The following is an 11,127-nucleotide window of genomic DNA, read 5'->3' on the forward strand; positions in this document are numbered from 1 at the left end:
AGAAATGCTGAGAGTCTTGAGAGTCAGTCAGAGGTCACCTCTGGTGCTGATCCAAGGCTGGTGGCTGGTGTTGGTACTGTTTGAGCAAACCTAGCAAAACCAGGGGTTTATATTTTTTATTTGAAAATTATTCATGCACACAATTTCTGAACTGAGTTTCTGAACTCTGAAGTGTAGGCATTAAAGGTAAAAGTACACCAGAAAAGATGTACCCAAATATGGCATGTGCAGACGGAAATAGGCAATAGAGAGCACTTAAAATTGCATTTGAGGCCTGCCTCATGTTCAAATCAAGCTCAGTAAGACAAAGCCATCCTCAAAGATTTGGAGAAGAGAATCTGGCCAGGGAGGAGCTCTTATCTCCAGTACTGTTTCAGGTAGTTCCCATACCTCCTGTCTCTAGGACAGTCTGTTGCTGCTCCTCAGGAACTAGGAAAGCTCTCATATAATGTCCCTGTTTCTAACAAATGGCATCTTTTGTCCCTTTGCTGGAGGAGTTAGAGGAGATCACTCTAGACTTGGATGAGATACCCAAATCTGTTCATGGTGACTCAGGTAAGGCAGCTCCTGTGATGAGAGTTCTCCAAGTTTTAGGATATTTACTTTAGGATGTCCATATGGATAAACATTTCCATCTTTAGGGCCTTTTATTTCCCTTCATCAAGGGATGTAGCCTAAATCCATTGTCCATCTATAGCCATAGCTATCAGCAGCTAGCCATGGCCATAGCCATCCATGGCCATAGCCGGCCATAGCCATCCATAGCCATAGCCTGCATTGGCCTAAATCACAGCCTCATTGCATGCACTGGTAAACGCACAGCATGTTGAACAGCAGCTGAACCATGGGAGCTTTATGCATTGCAATAGAGCTTTTTTTTCTTCGTAAATAGTTCTCAACTTGTAGTTCCCTGAACTATCCTTTCCTGCTACCACTTCATTTCAGGGTATTTCACTGTGGCTGTTGATCAGCTTGGTTCAAAAGGTTGGTTCTTGGGGAATCTAATCATCCTCTCTGATTAATTCTGATTAGTTCAGTCTGTCCAGAATTGTTTTGGGCATCAGTGGGCATAAAAGGGAAGGGAAATCAGAAAACTGTAAATGAGGGACAGCTGCCATCTGTTTAGCAGAAACACACAGCCCTTGGCATAGGGAGTAAGAAGAGGGCCCTTGAGAGAAGAGGCACTAAGGAACGTACAGTCCCTGGCATGGCAAGAGTAGGGCAGCCGGGATCCTTGGTATCCAATGAGGAAGACTGGGGAAAGGAGGAGAAAAAACCACATAAGGGGTGGTACGGAGACACAGGGAGGGAGTTTTTAGATGAAGCAGGCCCAGCCTGTCAGAACTTGGAAGCCTGCATCTCCCCAGTGCAAGTAGCAAATGTTTGCATCAAGTGATTGAAGCCGACTATTAGCATGAGCAACTCACAAAAAGGAAACTATACTGTTTTTTAATTTTCTGTCATGGAAGAATGTAGCAGATTCTTTAACCCCAAGACTCAGAACAAAACCGTTTGCTGAGATAGTTGTATTTGTTTCCAAGGAATTACTTACAGAGTGAATTTGACCCAGGCTATTTCCTGCCAGTGAAATAATGAAGAGTCTAACATCCCCCATCCAGTTAAGCTTTCTGCTAACATCAGCTTAAACTTAATTGTTCATGGATTCTTATCAGTATTTCTTGGTTTTGCATGTCATAGAGAATTGGTAATGGGATATGGAGCTTTTTCTCTCCAGATTGCTAGCAGAAGACTGCCCTAGGTTGAAGGGAACAATCTTTGCTACTTATCTGACTCCTTCCCAGGGCTTACATTAAGTTAATTGCTACTGTCTTCTCAGTTACTTGGTGAGCTAGTGTCTGCTGCAAAATTTAGGCTTCTGAATTGCTGTTCATAACATCAGTATTTAGCGAAGGAAATAGAAGAATTTTTATCCACAGATTTCTTTAAGTGTATTCCACCTCAACACCTCCTGCCTGTCTTCCCTGTGAGGCACTGTTGTTGCCATATTTGCTGCCAAGGGGATGAGGTGGAGCTCGTGGGGTTGCCAGAGCCCCATTCAGTACTGGTATTAAAAAGCTTGGCTGCCTTGCCTGCCAGCCAGCCCTCACAGTGCCAGTAAATGATGCCCTTGAGGGCAGGAAGGAACGCTGAGAGCCTCCAGGATGGGCCTGAGCATGTTCTTAGTATTGCTGTTCTGGGGACTATGGATGACTGATTGTGAACTACTTGTTGCCTCAAAGGAGAACGAAAAGGGAATTTGAGAAAAAGAAAAGAAAATGGTGAGGACATTTCTCCAGCTGCTCGTGTTAGAATAGTGGCTGCCCTTAAACTTCCTGCTTTAAACAAAAAGCTCTCAGGTAATAAATGCTTACCTGTAAAATCAACATGGGGGAAATGAGCTGCATTAAATGCGATGAAGAACTACTCCAGAAGAATTGTTTCACCAAATCATAGAACTTCAAGGCTCTATAGACCAGATACAACACCTGGGCGGCACATGACACCTCAGGGACCTGACTACAGAAATGTTTAAATACAAGGCGCGTTTTCAGAAGTTTTTCCATTCCAGATATGTCTGTGTGCCATAGACATCTGTCCAGATGAGGCAAGAATACCTCCAGTTCATTGAACTGCTGCTGTCATTAACAGACGCTCCCTGTCTCAAAGGCAAAATAATCATTCAGCATAAAGCATGTGGGATGACAAAATGCTCTATTCGACAGACATCCCAGTGCAACCTATATGCAAAATTTTCTCAGCATCTGCTGAGGAAGATGCTATTGTAATGACTTAAGGGAAGGTTATAGGAAATTTTTAATGACTGTTTTGTATGACTTGGTTTCCCTGCTTAATTTTATGTTGCTCTCTGCCTGAATACATACAATTAAGTGCTTGAAAGGCTTTGTTAAAAGCTCAGTCAGGAAAGCGAAAAAAGAGATATAGGTGTAAGTAGCCATAGATACACAGCTTCAAATAACAGAGACAGAACAGTGAGGGAGAAACTATTTCAGTGGCTCTAATGGGATAGTATTCCAAACGCTAAAGCTGGGATCAAAGGAGGGCTAAAACCAAAAAGACCTAGATAAGAGAGAAGTGAGTAATTAGACAAAGTTAGTGAGAGCGCAATAGCACAGCCGGCTCAGATCTACGCACACAGACAGGGGGATACTGAGCTGTGAGCAGGACAGGCTGCTGCTCCCACTTCTGCCTTTCACTGTTTGTATGCTTTATGTCGTATCTCAATGAAAAAATTAAATAGTGTGTTGCACAGAGATGCTGGCTTGATCACATTGCAGAAGATATATTTGTCACAGGATCTTGCACAGGACTCCTTGTGGGTGGTATGGGGGCCATGAACCAAATCACAAATCCTGTTCTGAGGGAAGAAACCTCTTGGCTGAGCATGTAGTTGGTGGGACCCTGAGGAAAAAGAGCACTACAGCCAGTTTGCTCACTGCGACAAGTCACCCCTGTAAAATCCCACTTGTCTACCAATCGGTAGACAAACAAAAGAACATTTGAAGATGGGTGATAAATGAAGCCTTTGAAATCACCAGCAGTGCAGTTGGTAACAACGCAGTTAGAAATGCTTATGGTTGATTTACTCAGTGGAACATACATTTTGGAAACAAATCTGTGTGTTGGATTTATGTTGTTAGTGGCAATGTCACAGACAGATTTCATTTTAAAGCAGCAATTTGTACATTTTAGAAGAGAATAAAATATACGCTTTTCAATGCAGTTTGCTAACAGACTTAGAGATAATGTTTGGCGGTGTTTGTTTCTCTTGTTCTCCTGCCTGCTGCGTGCTCGGTGGTGGTGGCCATCTCCAGAAGCTTGCTGCCCGCTGCTGCCTTAACTGCCATCACAGCTGGAGGGTGAAACCTCCCACCATGTTCCTTGAAGTCATTAAACGATGTTTGTGGTAGGAGTATGGCATTACAAGCAAGGCTCTTATGGTAGTGAAATACGACCATTAATATATTTTTGCAGTCACAGTAAATAAAGCAGTAAAACAGAAAGAACTCAGCTTCTGACGAAGTGCTCCATTAATGTATCATGAGTATTGACAATGCCAAGGTCATAATTTGGTTTGAAGCTACACAAATTACCAGCAGGTTTTAAAATACGGTATTTTGTGGGTCTTCCTAGCTGGCAGGCTATTTAGAGAGGGGTGATTTGTTGAGCGCTATTCTTTGGGCTTTAGCCTTTCATGGCTTTGGCTGTTACCATAGCTCTGCAACAAAACAACCTCTCCCAGCTGTTTGATTTTTCACAGAGGAGTTATTAAGGTTTCTAAGCTAGATGATATGCCTAGGCAGTACTCAAGCATATTAAACTGTTACATATTTCTCTTATGAATGTGCAGTAGCCATTTTCCAACCAGTAGCCAAGTGCAAGCCAGGGTGGCGTGGTGGCTGGGAGAGGGGAACAGTGTGTTTGAGGACAAAAAGCTGGGAGCCAAACTCCGCTGGGGCCATGCGAGTGGCACTGTGTTTCGATCGGGGGGATGCTCTGCTCTTTGCTGGGTGTTGAGGGGGGTGGTAAGCCTGTGAAATAGGACACCTTCATTTGGGAAAAGAGATTCAGAAATTATTTGTGAGCTTTAATACCGAGATGGCAATTTCTCGCCCTGCAAACGCACTACTACAACCTGTACTTCGGAAAAGGACTAGTGGTTTTTTAATAGATCCGTTTCTAGGCACCTGGTTTGAAACACCTTACAGGGAGTCTAACTCTTCTTGAAAATCAGACACCTTAAGGTGCTTCAAAGCCCTTTATATGTTGGATTTTACTGTGGGGGGAAAACAAATAAAAAACCAGCAGGAGACTGATGAGTTTGCGGAGCTGGAGTGAAAGGTGCATGAAAGAGTGTGAAGTGGGGAATGCTGGCTGCACGGTCATAGCTACATAGTCATTTGGAGCTTGACAGTGTTTCAAAGAGCCTGGCCCATTCAGAGCTAACAGAGTGGTGTCCAAAATGGACAGAAGCCAGCCACAAAGTGAGTTAACTTCTGTCTCAGCTGATTAAATGAGTTGCCCAGTCAAGAATGAAGTCTGGATTCACGTGTGTTGTCACAGAAATGGTATGAGAATGACAAAGGGATGGACACCTTGATTTCCTCGTTTGTTGCTTTAGCCTGAAGTTTTCTGTACAAAAAATGTTGCTGCATCTCCTCACTGCGGTCGGTCAGAGCAGTGCCAGTACTGCTGATTGGAGCTGGAGGAAGCAGACTTCTTGCCTTTGGCTTTTGCCTGTTATAGATGTTTTCCCTAATGCCTGCATAGCTCAAACCCAGGTTAGTCTGCTCCAGATTGGGAAGCATTACCCCAGTAGTTAGTAATTACCTAAAATAACAAGGTGCTGCAATACCTAGGTAGTGGAAGAGCCCAGGTAATATGCAGAGAAACGTGAGTCAGGGAGGAGGCTAGCTCTTGACTGCTGTGGTCCTCTTCCCACAAGTGCTACTGCCCATGGTGGTGAGGGCAGGAGTGGGCAGCCAGGTGGGCAGGACACCCCTCCTTTCCCAGCAGCAGCTCCCAGGTGAGTGTGTGTGCCCAAGGCACCCTGCGCAGGGCCCCTAGATTCTCTCATAATAGTATTGTTTTCCTTGTCCCATAAAGATCTTTCTTCAACACCTAAACAGGTATTTGAAGTTGTGAATTTTTTGCCTGCTCTACCTCATGTGTGCTGCTGTTTCCGCCTGAAATGTCTGATGTATTTCTGATCATTAAGGTGCTAACCTGTCACATCCCTTCAGCGTTCAAGGCTGTGGGATGAGTGGATCAGCAATGCGTGTTTTATTTCGGAGTTCTCATCTTTGGCTGTTTGTAGGGGGACAGAAGCATTCTGTGGAGATGATACGCCTGTCAGACTAAGGCAATCATCAGCACTTTCGGTGAGGAGAGGGAGACCAGATTTACTGCTGAAGTAAAAAGGCGTAATAACACTGCATTTTAGCACCCCAGCAACAAATTGTTGTCTGTGCCCCAGCACCCCCATTAGAGCTGTGGGTAACACGCTGGTGACAGCCCCGCTGTGCGGTGACGTGGCCGAGGAGAGGAGGCAGGGGAAGGGGAGCCCAGCTGCTGCGTCTACGTGGTGTGCGGGACCTGCCTGGGGTTGGTGCTGCAGCAAGAGGCTCGGGGAGCTCTTCTGGCTTCTCCCCGGTTTGTGGGCAGTGCATATACAGCGCGCTCGTGCCATAAAAGAAGGAAAGTGGAGTCAAAAGGCACCAGGAAGAATAGCTCTCGTTCAATAAGCATTTGAAATATTTCTAGACAGAAAAGATGTTTAAGAAAATGTGAGGATGTGTTGTTCCCGTTAATTCTTTGGGCCTTTTCCTTTTGCTGGTTGAATTAGGCATAATTTGTATTAATATATTAAGTATCATGCTTATAAAACAGATGCTGGTTGGTAAGAGAACAGCCCAAACTACACTCTCAGACACTGCATGTTCTTATTAAATATATTTAATATAACTGTGTTTTAATTTGCTTCAAAATACAGAAGAAATAAATATCCAAAGTCAGCTTTCATGGAATGAAGTAATTGGTTGCACACCCTTAAAGCATTTTTAACAGGAAAATTTATAAGAATATTTTAACTTCTTTTTAGCTTAATTTCCACATCAGCAAGATTTATGAAATCTTGTTGTTAGTACCTGCCTCCTTGTCCCTGCCTTTGAGTAACTTCTACGCTTATTAGCCAGGTTTATCCTAACTTGAGACAGTGAGAAAGCTCTCAGAAAATATTGCCTTTTTGTAATGGTTTCATGAAACTAGGTGGCAAGCAATCAGAGATGGGCCGTGTAAGTACTTCCACTGGGGAAAAAAAGGCTGCAAAAGAAACCCTGCTTTTATTAGAAAACAAATAAGCAGCATTGCAGGCAGGTTAACATCTGAGATACCAAATGCAGTTAATCAACAACAGATTACAAGGTCCCAGAAAAGTAGGCGTTGTTACAGTGCTTGAACGATTTACTTTATATGTGAATCAGTGGGGGGAAAAAAGCCCTCTGTTAAGCAGCAATTGTTTATAAGCTTTAATGCAGTAGTAAATAAAATATGAGAAAATGGTAAAAAACTAAATCTGAGAGACTTTTCCATGCTTTTGGAAATCCTAGTTGTTTTCCAGATTCACAGTGGGATTTATAAGTAACCCTACAACCCCTGTGAACCCCGCTTCTCTCCCTCCTCGCTGCACAGACGGGTGCCTGGGTGAATTAATCTGGACGTCTCTGAAGTGACTCCAGTATTTTCTAGGTTATCACAGTTGTTTAACCAGAGAATTTTGCTCAGAACACTTGATATTTCTGTGAAAAAATACTGAGTATCAGCCAGTACAGCTATCTGGTTAATTCAGTCAAATACCAGAGACACAGCGTTACATATATTTAATGCCTTTCTGTACCATCACAGTATGCTGCCTGATAGTGTCACTGAGCCTATTTTGCACTTGTATTAATAAGAACAAAAACTAAAACTGAGGGTTTGTGTTTTGTTGTTGTTGTTTCCTTTTTTTTTTTTTTTTTTTTTTTTTGAGGAAAGCTTCCTGAAGTCATTAGTCAAAGGAAATTACTTTTAGGAAATGCATACTTTGGATGCAGTGAGATCCTGCAGTGAGACAGGCTTGATTTCTTGTTCCAAAGGCTCTCCTGCAGATGCTGTAGTGTCTCAGCAGGGAAGCCTTCTGTCTGAGAAGAAAAGCTTGTAAAATGCATTTTTGAGATGTTAAGCAAAGATGCCTTTGTTCAGACTGTTGTAAAATACTACCTGTATTTAGGCTGTTGTTGCAAACAAAGAGGTTTTCCACTAGATGGCCCTCCATATCAAACATTGAATATGTTTCCATGTAAACATGGAAACAATTTCTCAGCTTTGAATTTCACTTTAAGCTTTGCCAACAAACTTTCTATCCCATGATTCATGTTGGCCAATCTCAGGTTTTCTCCAATGCTGAAACTGGGCAGTCCTATTCCTGCAACACAATACCTACATTAAAATACCTTGTCTTTTTTTACTGTCAACTTGGCTGCCTTCTTATATACGGGAGCTATATATAAGTGGCTGTTAATTATTCTTTTTATCCATTTATAACAAATTGAGATCTGGGACTTAGGGTTGCAAGGTTATCATTCATGTTCATGAACAAAAGAAAAAGCACTGATATTACAGCCTTGTCATTTATCTTGTTGCACCTATTCTGCTTAAAATTTTTACATCTGGCAGGGTTTCCTAAGGGGGGAGAAAACCCACAGAACTAAACTTTCAGAGGATGTAAACTGACATTACTCTATTAACATACAAAGAATAGCATTAATCAACCTCAGCTTTGGCTGAGGAATTTTGGGAGAGATCCCTTCCTATTATTCTGCCTATGACAAGCCAACAGAGGCTATTTTGGGACGTCTCTTCCTTGGAGTGTGGCAGAGGATATTTCCTTGTATTTGTTCCTCCAGGTCACTGCTGTTTGTCCAAATAACACCTTCCTGTGCTTCTTGCATTTTGCTGATGCTTCCCAGTGTTAAATTGCAGGATGCTTGACACAAGTCTCATCTTCCTGCCATGAGCTACATGTAGGTAAATGCTTTTCACACACAGCTCTTTCCAGTGCTAGTTATTCCCAGAGGACAGCTCACACATCATTACTGGTACACAACCACTCCAGAGCTTTATAAGTGAGCCTGATGGTGGGTGTGTGTCAGAGACTGTGTCTAATTCTGTTGGTGTGAAGGTGCTTACAAAGGGAGTTTCACCAAGCAGCCGACCAGGAGTTAATGCAATACAGGTCCCTGGTGCTAATTTGATGCTTTGTGCACAAATGGCAACTCGCAGCACCTGCAGGAACCACACAACAATTTAAGAGATGGAAACAGGCCTGGGGAAGAGACTGAGACCAAGGGTAAGGTGTTGCTGAGGCTGGGTGTATTTTAGGTTGGGGTAAGGAAGGGGTTGGGGACTAGGTCTGTGGGTTGGATGCTGCAGTAAAAGGATGGGGTAGAAGAACTTTGTGTCATGCCTCAATGCAGTGCGTAGAACCCATTGCAGAGCCGGGTGTTATTGGTCTCCTCTCAGTTGCTGCTGTTAATAATGGTATCCCAGATAAGCAGGTTTGGAAATGTCTGTAGTGAAATGAAAGCAAAGGTCTCCCTTCTCATCTTGTAAAGTGACTTGTGGACCTTGTGTTTTAAGCTGCTGCAAAACACGAGAAAGGCTCAGGACAAAATGAAGTTGCTTTGGCAGGAAAAGGGGCAAACAATGGTGCAGGGTAATAACAACTGATGCTGATAATAAATAAATTAAAACTATCACAAATAAGGTACATGTAGGGGGCATTCATCAAGCAATGCACAGAGGAGTTAAAAAGTTGAAATTAAGTGATCGTGATTAAAAAACAAAATACGAGAACATGTCTTAAAATGGGCTTTTGTGAGTAGGCAAGAACTGGTGCATTCACTGTGAAGGAAACGCAGCAGGTTACCAAGAATGAGACTGAATATTGCTGTGGGCCCTGGTGAGTGTTCTTTGTTTCACTGTGCTGCCTTCAAGGGGCTGGAATCAGATTTCCTTGCTGAGAAGGGTGGTGTTGCTAAATGGTATTATGATAACATAATGAGAAATCAGAGCAGCTAAGTCTTGACAAGGCATCCAGCTTGAGTTAATTAAAATAGAGAAGTCATACCATGGTGCCAAGGGAAATAGTAAAAGCACAGATGGGGAGATTTGATTGCTTACTGAGGATTAGTGTGGTTAGTGCAGAGGTCTTAAAGGACAAAGGGACAATCTGGACAACCTCAAGGCTGGGACCAGAAGATGAGAAGAGACGTGGACAGGGGGATTGCAGATAAAACAATTTTAAGACTCCTTACTAGTGTGGATTTGTGAAGGAAAAGACGAGCTTTAGGGTTAACCCAACTTTTTGTAATTATGGGAATTGCGTCTGGAAAAAAAGGGTGCCTGTATGCAGTCATGGCTCATCATAATAAATGTAATTATGCTCATACTGTAGTACAGCCAAGTCCAGGCCAGATCTGTTTAACAAAAGATTATCCTGAGCCAAACTGTTCCCAGTCCAAGCCAGGCTGGCCCATCCTTTTCAATGGTACAAGGCAGATGTGGTTCACAGCACACCTTAACATGCCAAGTGAGTCTTGGAGGTGACAGTCGCAACTCTGCTGGGGTCTGGTAGCAAGAACTTGTCTGCTCTGGCCTGGAGGGGCAGGAGGGCAGGAAATGCCTGTAGCACGGGATGGGGCATTAGTGGTTTTTCTGGGCTGCTCACAGCAGCCATGGTCCCCTAATGTTTAGTTCCTGTAAAAGATCATAGTGCAGAAATAGAAGTAGATCAGATGGAGGTGTCTTCCATGCTCTGTTTGGCCTCAGTGCTCAGAGCACACTGAATTAGACAGCCATAATCTCTCCTCCTCTGCACATCCTCTCATATTGGGCTTAATTCCTGCATGGATTTGGAGGCATGGTACATGGGCCTACTGTATTTGTTGCTGTTTTCACTGGGACTGCAGCGAAATGCAGGAGGCCTGGGCTGATCAGCTCCTAGAACAGGATTGTATGGAAGAGCGCTTCCCTCCATCCTCACCCAAAAAAACCCCACACAACCAGGTAAAAGCTCAGGGCAGGCATGATATTTCCCTGAGAAAAGGAATCGTCTGGAGGCAGAAGGAGGAAATTCCAGAGCACATGAAAATGGAGGAAAATTTTCAGATTAGGAGGCGTCCTTAGGAAAATAAATAAGTGCGTGAGCGTAAGAATGTGTTTTTTTCCCACTCTTCAGTGGACTAGATGCTGCTTAACTTCTGATTGTCTCTCTGTCCAGTTAGAGATCTTCTTGTGCCTAAATGAAGAACACAGCTGCTTGTTCCTAAGGCTACTATATTAACTGAAAACAAAACCGGTAAATTACTTCATAGTTCAGAGCTGCTTTTGTTGGGCCTCTTGCTGGAAATCGGTCCTGATTATGCATAAATTAGTAGAGAAGCTGGTCATTTATAGCATGCTAAAACCAGAAAGGACAGTATGAAGGAGGGGGTAGGAGGAGCTGATCCTACTCCAATTCATTTACAGAAACAAATACCTTTTTATAATTCTGTATCCCTGCAGACACCC

This window comes from Larus michahellis, chromosome 6, assembly GCF_964199755.1.
Source record: "Larus michahellis chromosome 6, bLarMic1.1, whole genome shotgun sequence".
NCBI classification, from domain to species: domain Eukaryota; kingdom Metazoa; phylum Chordata; class Aves; order Charadriiformes; family Laridae; genus Larus; species Larus michahellis.